Source organism: Chelmon rostratus, chromosome 6 (genome assembly GCF_017976325.1).
Source record: "Chelmon rostratus isolate fCheRos1 chromosome 6, fCheRos1.pri, whole genome shotgun sequence".
Classification (NCBI taxonomy): Eukaryota; Metazoa; Chordata; class Actinopteri; order Chaetodontiformes; family Chaetodontidae; genus Chelmon; species Chelmon rostratus.
This window is the reverse complement of record NC_055663.1, coordinates 22,740,329-22,750,513: the sequence shown is the minus strand read 5'-3', so window position 1 is coordinate 22,750,513 and position 10,185 is coordinate 22,740,329. Positions and strand designations below refer to the sequence as shown.

The 10,185-nt window shown below is 43.7% G+C and overlaps 1 pseudogene; it reads right to left on the bottom strand.

Annotated features, from left to right (window-relative positions):
* Nucleotides 1-3,052: 3,052 nt before the first annotated feature.
* On the bottom strand, nt 3,053-8,546 carry LOC121608376 (annotated as a pseudogene).
* Between the last annotated feature and the right edge of the window lie 1,639 nt (nt 8,547-10,185).

The following is a 10,185-nucleotide window of genomic DNA, read 5'->3' as shown; positions in this document are numbered from 1 at the left end:
CCAGTTAGGTAGTCTACTTCCAAAATAGTTTTTGCAAGTAGACTACCTAAACATGCTCATAAAAATGTTTGGTACAACCTTCAATGATTTGGCACAGATACAGCAACACTTGGCTAACTGCCTCAACAAGTGAGCTAATCCGATTAGGCCCAGAAATAGGATGTAGTCTGGACAATAGATTTGGGAGAGTGTGGCTGGACATGAACATGATGTTTTGTTCTGCTCGGGGGGAATAGCGTGAGGAGAAGCATTTCCCTCATAAATAACGTTGCAATTAGTGGGATGGTAGTGCAGATTATTCAGGACCACTGGCTAATACAGTAAAGTTTTAAACATCTCAAAATTAACCATTAGCCTCTCTTTGATCTCGAACCTTTGACGAGGGTGAAATCTATGGAGGCAGTAGGTCTGTAAAAGATACTATCAACATAGCTCTCCACTTCACCATCATCGCAATCCATCCATCCTCACCTCCTCCATCACCATATGATTGCTGCTGCCCCTGCCAAGGACAAGGCAGACTGCTGGGAATGTGCCATCCCGCCAGGACCTGTACTCCTCCAGGACTCGCAGGTAAGATTGTGGCATCCAGTGTGTATGCGATTGAAGTCAAAATTAACATCTTACATTCAGAAGATGTTTATCTTCCTGCTAATTTTGTATGAAGTAGCAGTATGAAGTAGAGTTAGTAGTAGTATATATATAGTTATCAATTCTTTTAAACGCCTTCACAGAACATATTGCCAATTACTACTCTTTTCCAAAAATAACATCTAGCACATGGTGGTTAACATTGTTGTTTGTTTTTACTGGAGCTGCAGATAGGCCTGCTTGATGCACTGTGATAATGTTATTGAAGGGATATAAAGCCGTACTAGTGCTAGTGGGTATTAATGGAGCCGCACCATGTGAGGTTTTACACAAAGGCTGCGTCAAAAACAAGAAAAGGTGTTCAAGGAAATAAGAAAATCCTGTTAAATTCATGTATTTTTCTACATCTAATTATCATGGAACTCTTTTTTATGCTTTTTATGTAGGGCAGCACGTCTGCTGCTTAAAAAAACAAACTGCTTCCTGGCTTTAAACTTTGATGCATAGACTCATAGTACATTCGATCGCTGCACTCGAGTAATAAATGTCCTGGACAGAGGTCAAACAGATAGCGTGGGAATGGAGACAGTTGGCTGGCTGCAGTAGCTATTAAACACCATAGTCATAATCATTATATGGAGTCTGGTAGGTGTCGGGGTCAGCCAGAATGCTCTGATGATACAAGGCCTGCACAGCAAATAAAAATTAATTATTGGTCTCATGGACTTTGTTACCAGGGTGATTTCATGTTAAAGCTAAACAAATTATATAACCATACCGACACAAGACTGTTTCAATACGTCATACTCTACACTTTAAAACATCATCGTCTTATTTAGAACCTCTAAAAGACAGAAAGACCTGGCAGAACTCAACTCACAGGTTCACAGTTTATAAAAATGGATGCTTGCAAAAAAAATGTTGGACAGAAGCACTTGTCCCTGAAGGCTAAGTGGAATTTGAACCATACGAAAAGTATGGAAAGGTTATTAATTCTCTTTGCACACATAAAAGAGAGTGTAATCCACACAGTGCGCTGCCTGGAAATCCCCTGGCAAGTACATTACTGCAGCTGTGTTCAGCTCAAAACACTGCAGCTAAAAGCCAAAGTTCAAACAGGGAGCAGCGACAACATGCTACAGCTACAAGCGATGTGATTTGACTCCCTGTTCGTTCAGACAAAAGTAGCTGACTACTTTCAGAAGTGCCCTGCTTAACCAAAGGAAGCATGCGAGCTATGCAGACGGCTCAAGGTTTGTCTTCTACTTGGATAAACATTGCCTTGGAAAGAAGTGTGTCATGCTTCCCCAGAGAAAGATGAGAAAATGATTTTAGAATATGAAGAATAATCCTTAAAACCTGTTGACTTCTATTCCGTCCCAGGAGCTGTTTGACCATGCCTAAATGTTGGTTTTCAGGCTACACCTTAAAATCCATGTACATGTCATCCAAACAGTGTGGAAGTAAAGGGAAAATACCTCTGCTGGTCAGCTTGATGCCAAATATTTTGATAATGATAAGTGGCGATAACAAGATACCAGATTTGATAAGAACGCAGCTCGAGATAAAAGCAGTTCAGCACACCAGAAACACAAATAAAAACCCAAAGTGTCAGGTCAGAATCCGGTTTCTGTGTTCTTGTAGAGTTTGAGGGCATGACCTAAGATTTCTAACAAAACATACCCCTGATGGCATTCATGTTTTCTCCTGCAAAACAGTGAACATGGGTTGGATTATCTGCTACTGAATAAAATTTAGTATGCTAAACCTGCTGTTTTTCAGCAGTCCAGTTTTGTTACAGAAACATTTGTATTTGAGGACAATGTTACTTTCTGATCTGTTTTTCCCAGTTTTGAAGCTATGAATGGCTGTCGGTCTGACAGTCCATCACTTTGATCCAGACTCAAATATCTCAGCATCTATTGGATGGATTCCATAGAAAAATGGAACAGACGATCACATTCCCTGATTCTGTGCATCGTAAAATCTTTGGGGATCACCTGACCTTTCAGCAACATCATCTGGTCAAAAATTGGATTTTTCCAGTACTCTGGTTTATGATCATAAGCCTTCAATCCGAACAACATTCCCATCAGCCTCATTTGTACTTCGTGTTTAAAACTAATTTGATTATGCTAGAATGCTAACACGCTAAACTGTGATAGCCAACACATAAACAATATACCTGCTAAACAACACAGTTAGCTCTGTCATTATTAGCATGTTAGCAATAGCATGTCAGCAATTACCTCAAAGCACCTCTTCAGAGCTGCTAGCATGGCTGGAGACAATAGTCTTGTTTCCAGTGGATATTTATGCAATTTATTTTGGGGGCTACTGGTGTTTATTGTCTATCATTAGTGCTATGGACTCTAAAAGTAATTAAAAAAAAACATTGAAAGCATTGAATTATTTGTCTGCAGTATAATTTATTCATTCCAGACAAACTAAACGTGTTCGGTGGCATCCATACACACAGCACACTGATGAGTTTCATTTACACCTCACAAATGCATTAGCCCTCAGCAGAAATGAGCAGTGTGAGCAGTGGTCCGCAGCCTGTTGTCTGAGTCGATGCAAAGCTTTATGTACAGTAAAGCGTACAGGAAATTGGTTCATACTCTTGACAACAGAGAGTTAACATCCTCCCATAGGGAATATACAGCATTTATTCTGATATGTGTCATAGATATGCTTTAAAGCAATGCCCACTATCATTCACTGATGTATGTTTTTTTTCTTCTACTTCTTTTATTTAGACCATTACTAACTGACTACGTACTGTTCAAATATCTTTAGATGCAGCGTTTTAAATCTACGAAACCTACTGAGCTTTGTGGGCGTCATGTTAGCACCTGGTTCACTCATAAACGTCAGAAGTCCAAGTCAAACAATATCACAACTTAAACAGACTTTTACAAGTTAATTTAGCCCATTCTGTTGTTTTTAACAGGCTGCCTCTCATCTTGACAGCACAGCCAAATCACTGATATCAAGTAGAGCCCAAAACAGGCAAGAAAATCATAATGGTAGGCCACAACTGCAAATACCACAAACGAGGTGGCGTATAATAATATTTTTGAGATATTTCTGCAGGTAAAATTCTCCATCCACAAAGAAACTTTTCTGTCGTTGCCTTCCTGTCCACTTGACGCTGGCTGAGCTGCAGCTATGGGTTGGACGTCTGCTGTCTCCATGTCTTCGTGATTGTCCTGAAGGTGGTTGAGGTTTGGTTCTTCATCCAGAGACTCAGTGATGGATGGCATTGGTGTGGACAGCAGTTTGCTTCTGCTTGCAGATGGCCTTTTGCCCACGCTAAAGCCTGTGTCTGTGTTCCTGTCTTTATGGGCCTGTGTCCCAGCGTGAACAGCCCTCAGACAGTGCATGTACAACTCCACCTCGTCGTCTGAGTCGGACTCTGCTGACGTGCTGTCGTGGCTTAGTTGGTCACTTTCAGGCTCGTCTGTAAAAATGCACGAACCTCCCTCTGCAGCAGCTGATTCGCTCTCACCTCTCGCAGCTTTTGATAGGTCATGTGTAACGTTCTCGCCGCTTTGAAAACCTTCCTCTTCGTAAAGATGCTTTTCAGTTGGGATGTGTGCATTTTGCCCTTTTGTTGTATTTTCTTTATCAACTCCTCTCTTGTCCTGCACATTGCTCATTGGAGCAGATAAACCATCCTCAACCTTGTTTTGTGTAACGTCTAACCTCTCTTTAAAACACTCCACTTCATTTTCCCTGTTTCCTATTGTCATGCTCTCTGAATCGGCATCTATTATCTCTGTCTCTCCTGTTTGATCGACTAGAATTTCCTCCTTGTAACCTGGATTCTCTTCTTCTATGTTTTCCTCCCTCGGTCTTACCTGCTCTTCCCACTCTGCACATGCTTTGCCGCCATCGTGCAAGTTCAAATCCTCCTCCTCCTCCTCTGTCTCCTCTTCTTCTTGAACATTGATCCTTTCAGTCGTGACATCCTGCATCTCTGCAAAGTGACTCTCTTTCTCTAACTCTGTCTCCTCTTGTTCCTTTTTCTCTACTTCAGTCTCCTCGGCTATTTCTTCATCTCCAGCTGTCTTTTGCGTCTTTGTGGCTTCAGCATACTCAAATTCTTTCTCACCTTCTTCCCTGTCTTTTCCAGCCACAATCTCCCCGATCTGTTCCTTTTGAATCTGCTGTTTGTCTGCATCTTCAGCATCTGCATCTTCAGCCTTGCTCTCTTCCTCCCTTGCAGCTGTGATCTCCACCACTATTTTGTCCTCCGATGTTTCTCTTTCTGATGCTGTCTCGAACCCTGCATCCACCAGCTGTTCCCCTTGGTCTTTCTCCACTGCTTCAGTATCCTCTGCCTTTGATCTTATTGCCTCACTTTGCTCTTCATCTGTTAATATGTCTTCCTCCTCTTCTTCAACCATGGTCTCCCAGTTTTTTGCCTCAGCAGCATCATCTGAACAGAAAGCCTCCAGTTTTGAGACAGCAGCCTCTATTTCATGATTCTCCATTTTTTCTGAAACACTAATTTCCCCATGTTTTAAAGTGTCTTCATCTTTGAGCTCTGTCAATGTGACGCCATGTATGTGATAGCTGCTCATCACTGCCTTTTTGTTTTCTTCTTCTGCATCATGAGTTTCTCCATGAGTTTCAAGAGATGTCTGAGGAGTTGTGACATCCATTTTCTCCAAAATTTCAAAACAAGGAAGGTAGCTATTTTCAGTTTCCTTTGTAGCTGAATTATTGATGTTATTTGGATTCAAATCATTTAAAGCTTCTAATAGTTTGTCCTCCTCTGAAATGCCATTATTTGTTGATAGAGCAACTGTTTCGAGAACACCATTGTCTCTGTTTGACTCATCTGCACACTTACAGTTGCTGGGTGACATAAATGACATTTCTAGACTGTTCATGACTTCTTCTGCTTCACTTTGTGCACACCTTTCACCAGGATTAGTTTTAGCTTGTGTGCATGCAAACTCTGTCAGTAGAGCCTGTGTTGTTTGTGCTGTGGTTTGGCTCTGGAGGCCATGGGTCAGAGCGTCTTCCTGTGCTTCTCCCCCGAGATCTAAACTGTCAGGGTTTTTTTTGTGAATTTGACAAATCTGTATTGTCAATGTTCACAGTGTGCCGGTGTACTCCTGTGCATCTCTGGTCTGAAGATACAGTCTCCTGCGGAGTTTCTGCTTGGTCCAGGATGTCATATGCAGTCACACTGAAACTTGTTTCTTCTTCCTCAATGGGAGGAGTATTCGGAGCGGCATCTAAGCATTCCTGCTTCGACTCCTGAGTCTTAATCACATTTTTTTCATTGTTACCTCGAGCACCTGTTTGAGCAATGCAGCTGGTCTCTCTTCTTTCAGTCTGAGGGTAACATTGAGTTAAGTCTCCAACATTCAGTGTAGCCCGCGCTGGATTTCCCCAATCACCTATGCTCTGACTTTCATTTCCCACTCTGCCGAACACCTGATGATACAGCGGAGCCACCACTGTTCCAAATGTGAAGCTGTTGGTCTTGCTAACAAGGCTTTCGCTGCTCACTGCTGAGATAACTCTGTCAGCTGGTTCAGCTGCACTGTTGCTATCACATCCATAACTCATGTCTTGCTTCTGGGTGCTTTCCTCAGCTTTGGAGTCAGACTTGTTGATATTTTGGCATTCTGCAGGAGCAGGATCATCGCTTGAATGCAATGGGTTGTGCGCGACATCTGTGGCACTCTCACCTCCTGTTAATGTGGCCAAGTCAGCCAAATTGTTGCTCTCAGATGTCTCTGGCTCGCTGTTAGATGTGTAGTCCTGTGCTGGTGACAAATCATGTAGAGCATGACGGATGGGTTCGCTGCGTGCTGCCAGAGATTCAGAAAGAAACAGAGAACCGTCTGATTTGCTGCTCCCCTCAGAAAATGATTGCGCATCTGAGTGCTGTTCCCCTGGGGTTTCTTCCTCAGCTGCCTGTTTTGCTTCTGGAGGTGATCCATCTCTTTCAGTGCCATGCGATCCTCCATCTCTCTGAGCAAAGAGATCCCTCACCCGAGCCATCCGGGCAGCCTTTCGGCGGCGTCTTCGGCCGCAGATCTGTCGGCTCTCGGCCTGTCCATCAACAACAGGGAAAGAGTTCAGGTTGCTCACACAATAGTTATGCTGGTTGAGGAGAAGGGAGTAGGCTGACATTTGAAGTTGCATGTCAAACAGTGACTCGCTCGGATTAATTACCATCCTCGACTGCATTTTAGTTCAAATATAAAAGGATAAATGATTCAATTAGTATCAAAATAGTATCTATGACAAAATATGAGACACCGAGGAAGTGCAAAGCAGGCACTGAGTGTCCATTAGGTGCACAGTACATTATGTTACGCTGGAGATACTCCAGTCCCAGTCATGTGACATTCTCTCAGAAAGTGCACCGAGGGTCATGTTAAGTTTTCTGTTCCTCCTGTACTTCTCTCTCTCACACACACACACTCAAATCATGTTTGAAAATATGAGATATGATTTAAATAATCAAAAATAATTTGCTCTGTCTGATGAAGAGGATTTAGGATTTCAGAGCAATTATATAATCTTACTCACCAGTAATTTCTGTCCATCTTCCTCTGATGCTCCTGACTGACCATCAGAGATTTGCTTGGTTTTCATTGTGTCCACTTTTTCTCCATGTTTTGACACATCTGGAGAAAAACACCATTTAACATTTATATTGAGGCTTCACTATTACATTATCTTTAAATTTCACAATTATCATGCTAACTTCACAATCAGCTAAATAAATATTCACCTGTTGAAACAGTTTCCTGAGCTGAATCTGCCACTGCTGAAAGGTTGTCCACAGTGGAGAAGTTCTGACTGTGAATTAATAAAATTGAGATCAGTCTCACATACTTCTACTATTGCAAGTCGATTTTTCAAAACCTTTGGCATCCATCATATTATATATTCAGCAATAATATAAAGGGACATTTCATGGATCATGTATGATCCTCAAATACATTGAATTGTGTACGAAAACATCATCAGTATTGACCTTTTAAAACACCCCATCAGTGAAACACTTTATATCCTCACCCGACAGTCCTGAGGCAGCTTTTCTTGCTCAAATTTTCCCTCTGTGGTTCGTCTTTCCTCTCTTTCACTCTCTGGTGACAGAACAGCACGTAGTTCCTGTTGTTATTGTTGGCCCAGAATGTCCCCGCAGGAGTCTCATATCGCAGACAAAAGTCCACTCTGGCTCCCTGCTCCCCAAATGGGGGCACTAAGGTGAGCTTGAATGCGAAACAGTCCATCAGACTGTCACTGGAACCGGGGATGTAGTCTGCCAGGAGGTCAAAGTGGCTGGACCAGGTGTCCAAAGTGGTTCGGACATACACTGCCTTACTGAAGGACATGTTGAGGACACGGATCACTCCTCTCACTATTGTGGTCCCTGGAAGTAACTCAATGGTCTCCAACTCCACTTTCTGCTCCCGTACTTTGACAAACAGCTCCTCAGTTGATAACGGTAGGGAGAAAGTGAGAGGAGATAGGAAGTATTCCTCTGCATCTTTACCTTTGCTCTCAGAAGAGTCATATCCTGGCGGCTTGGGTACATCCCAAGTGTCAAACTTCTTCACTTGCACCAAACTGAGACCTTTGGCGTCTGCAAATGACACTCTCCTGGAGCCACACAGGGGGGGCTCAGGCTCGGAGTCCTCGTCAAAGTCTGAGCTCCTTCTCCGTGGGAGAGGAGAAGATTTGGGCCTGATTCCGATCACCACCTCGCCCTCATCATCGTCCACGTCCAGGTCCAAAGTGCTGAGGCCTGGCACTCCTAAGAGGCTACAGGCCCCAGAAGGTCTCGGCTGTCCCACGAACTCCATGGGGCTCTCTGTGAGAGAGTCAGTGGGAAGTGAACTGCAGCGCTTCTGCTTCTGGCAACTGACATTCAACATGCTCTGACTTAACAGATGGAGTCGAGTTACAGATGACATTGTTGCAAGGGCCAACACTATAAATAGGCCAGGAGTGACTTAAGCTATGTACAGTAGTCTAAACTCAGGAGGAGAAAATGTCACCCTCTTGCCTCCTTGGGGCAGAGTGTTTGTGTGAGATCATCTGCGATATAGATTAGTAACAATCTAATTTTCTTACAGTCAAACTGCTCCAGCTCCTAAATGTTTTGTGGACACTGTTCTTGTATAACTGAACTTCCCTGGAGAGTTACAACGCTATAACAAGCATGAGATTTACCGTGGCAGCTATTTGTGTTGTGTTGCTTTTGGCCAACATTGGCTCACATGAGGTCTAAAACAAAACAAATGGCCTTGGCATGATGTTTAGGCCTGAGTCTCACTGACTCTCTGATGGTGCAGTAACTCTGAAAACCTGATGGTATGCAAGAAAACGCTATCATAACCATCCCACCCAAACTTATTCTTTAATCTGCTTATCCCATATCAAGATTTGTAGATACCAGAATTATACAGTTAACTGTAATGCATTGTGCTATTTCCTGTGTTTATCTCACAGCTGTGACAAAGCGGCATGTTTAGCTGAAGCCATGACCAAAGTGGGTAGTGCTTAATCTCACTGAGCAAATAAAAAACATATTTTAACAGTGAGTAAGAGTGTTATGTCCTAACTGAAGAATGGTGAATCCACCCCCCTCCGAGCCCCGAACTGGGTCTGAACGGTATAAAAGCATGTAAAGGCTGTCTGGGAAGATAACAGTTTTGTCCAGCGTTTTGTCCAACTGAAAAAAACAAACTTTCAGAGGATGTGGGATCTGATACAGACGGGATACTTTAAATTTCGCTGCAGCGCTCCGACTTGGAAGTCACAGTTAAAAGGAGGAACAAGACAACATTTCAAGGACACCTCATACATGAAAGAAAAAAGAAATCAGGATGTGACTTCATAAATACATCTGAGACAGAAAGAGGACTATCGTGCAAGAGATGGCAGATGCTGTCAGTACCTGTGAGAGCATCCCTGCCAGCTCGGGTAACACGATGAGCCCCTCAGACAATCCCTCCTCTAAGGACACTCAGCTCTTTTCTAAGTCCTCGTGCTCCTACATTGCCCTGATTGCCAAAGTCATCCTGTCCTCCCCATCCCAGAAGCTCAACCTGGCGTCCATCTACAGAGCCATGGAGGAGCAGTTTCCCTACCTCAAGAGCCGGGGTCCGGGCTGGAGGAACAGTGTCCGGCACAACTTGTCCGTGAACGACTGCTTTGTGAAGGTGAGCCGCTGCGAGGACAGACGGGGCCATTACTGGGGTGTCCACCAAGCTCACCTGAGAGATTTCCAGAAGGGGAACTTCAGGCAGTGCAGGAAGGCCAAAGGGAGGCGGGAGAGGGAGCAATATGATGAAGTGGCAGGGTGTGTGGCTTGGATGGAGAGCTGCTTCCTCCTGGGAACCCAAGGACTTGGGTCCTTGGGTTGTGTGGAGCCACGATGCCCTCTGGAGGAACCAAGGGGGTATCAGCTGAGTTCTTTGAGCTGGACCCAACCATGCTATCAGCCTTGGAGCATCAATGTGGGCTGGGTACGTTTCCCCAGCTGGATGAAATGCTACTGTTTTCCAGAGAGGCTATCAGATGCATATGGCAGGGTTACAGCTTGGAGTG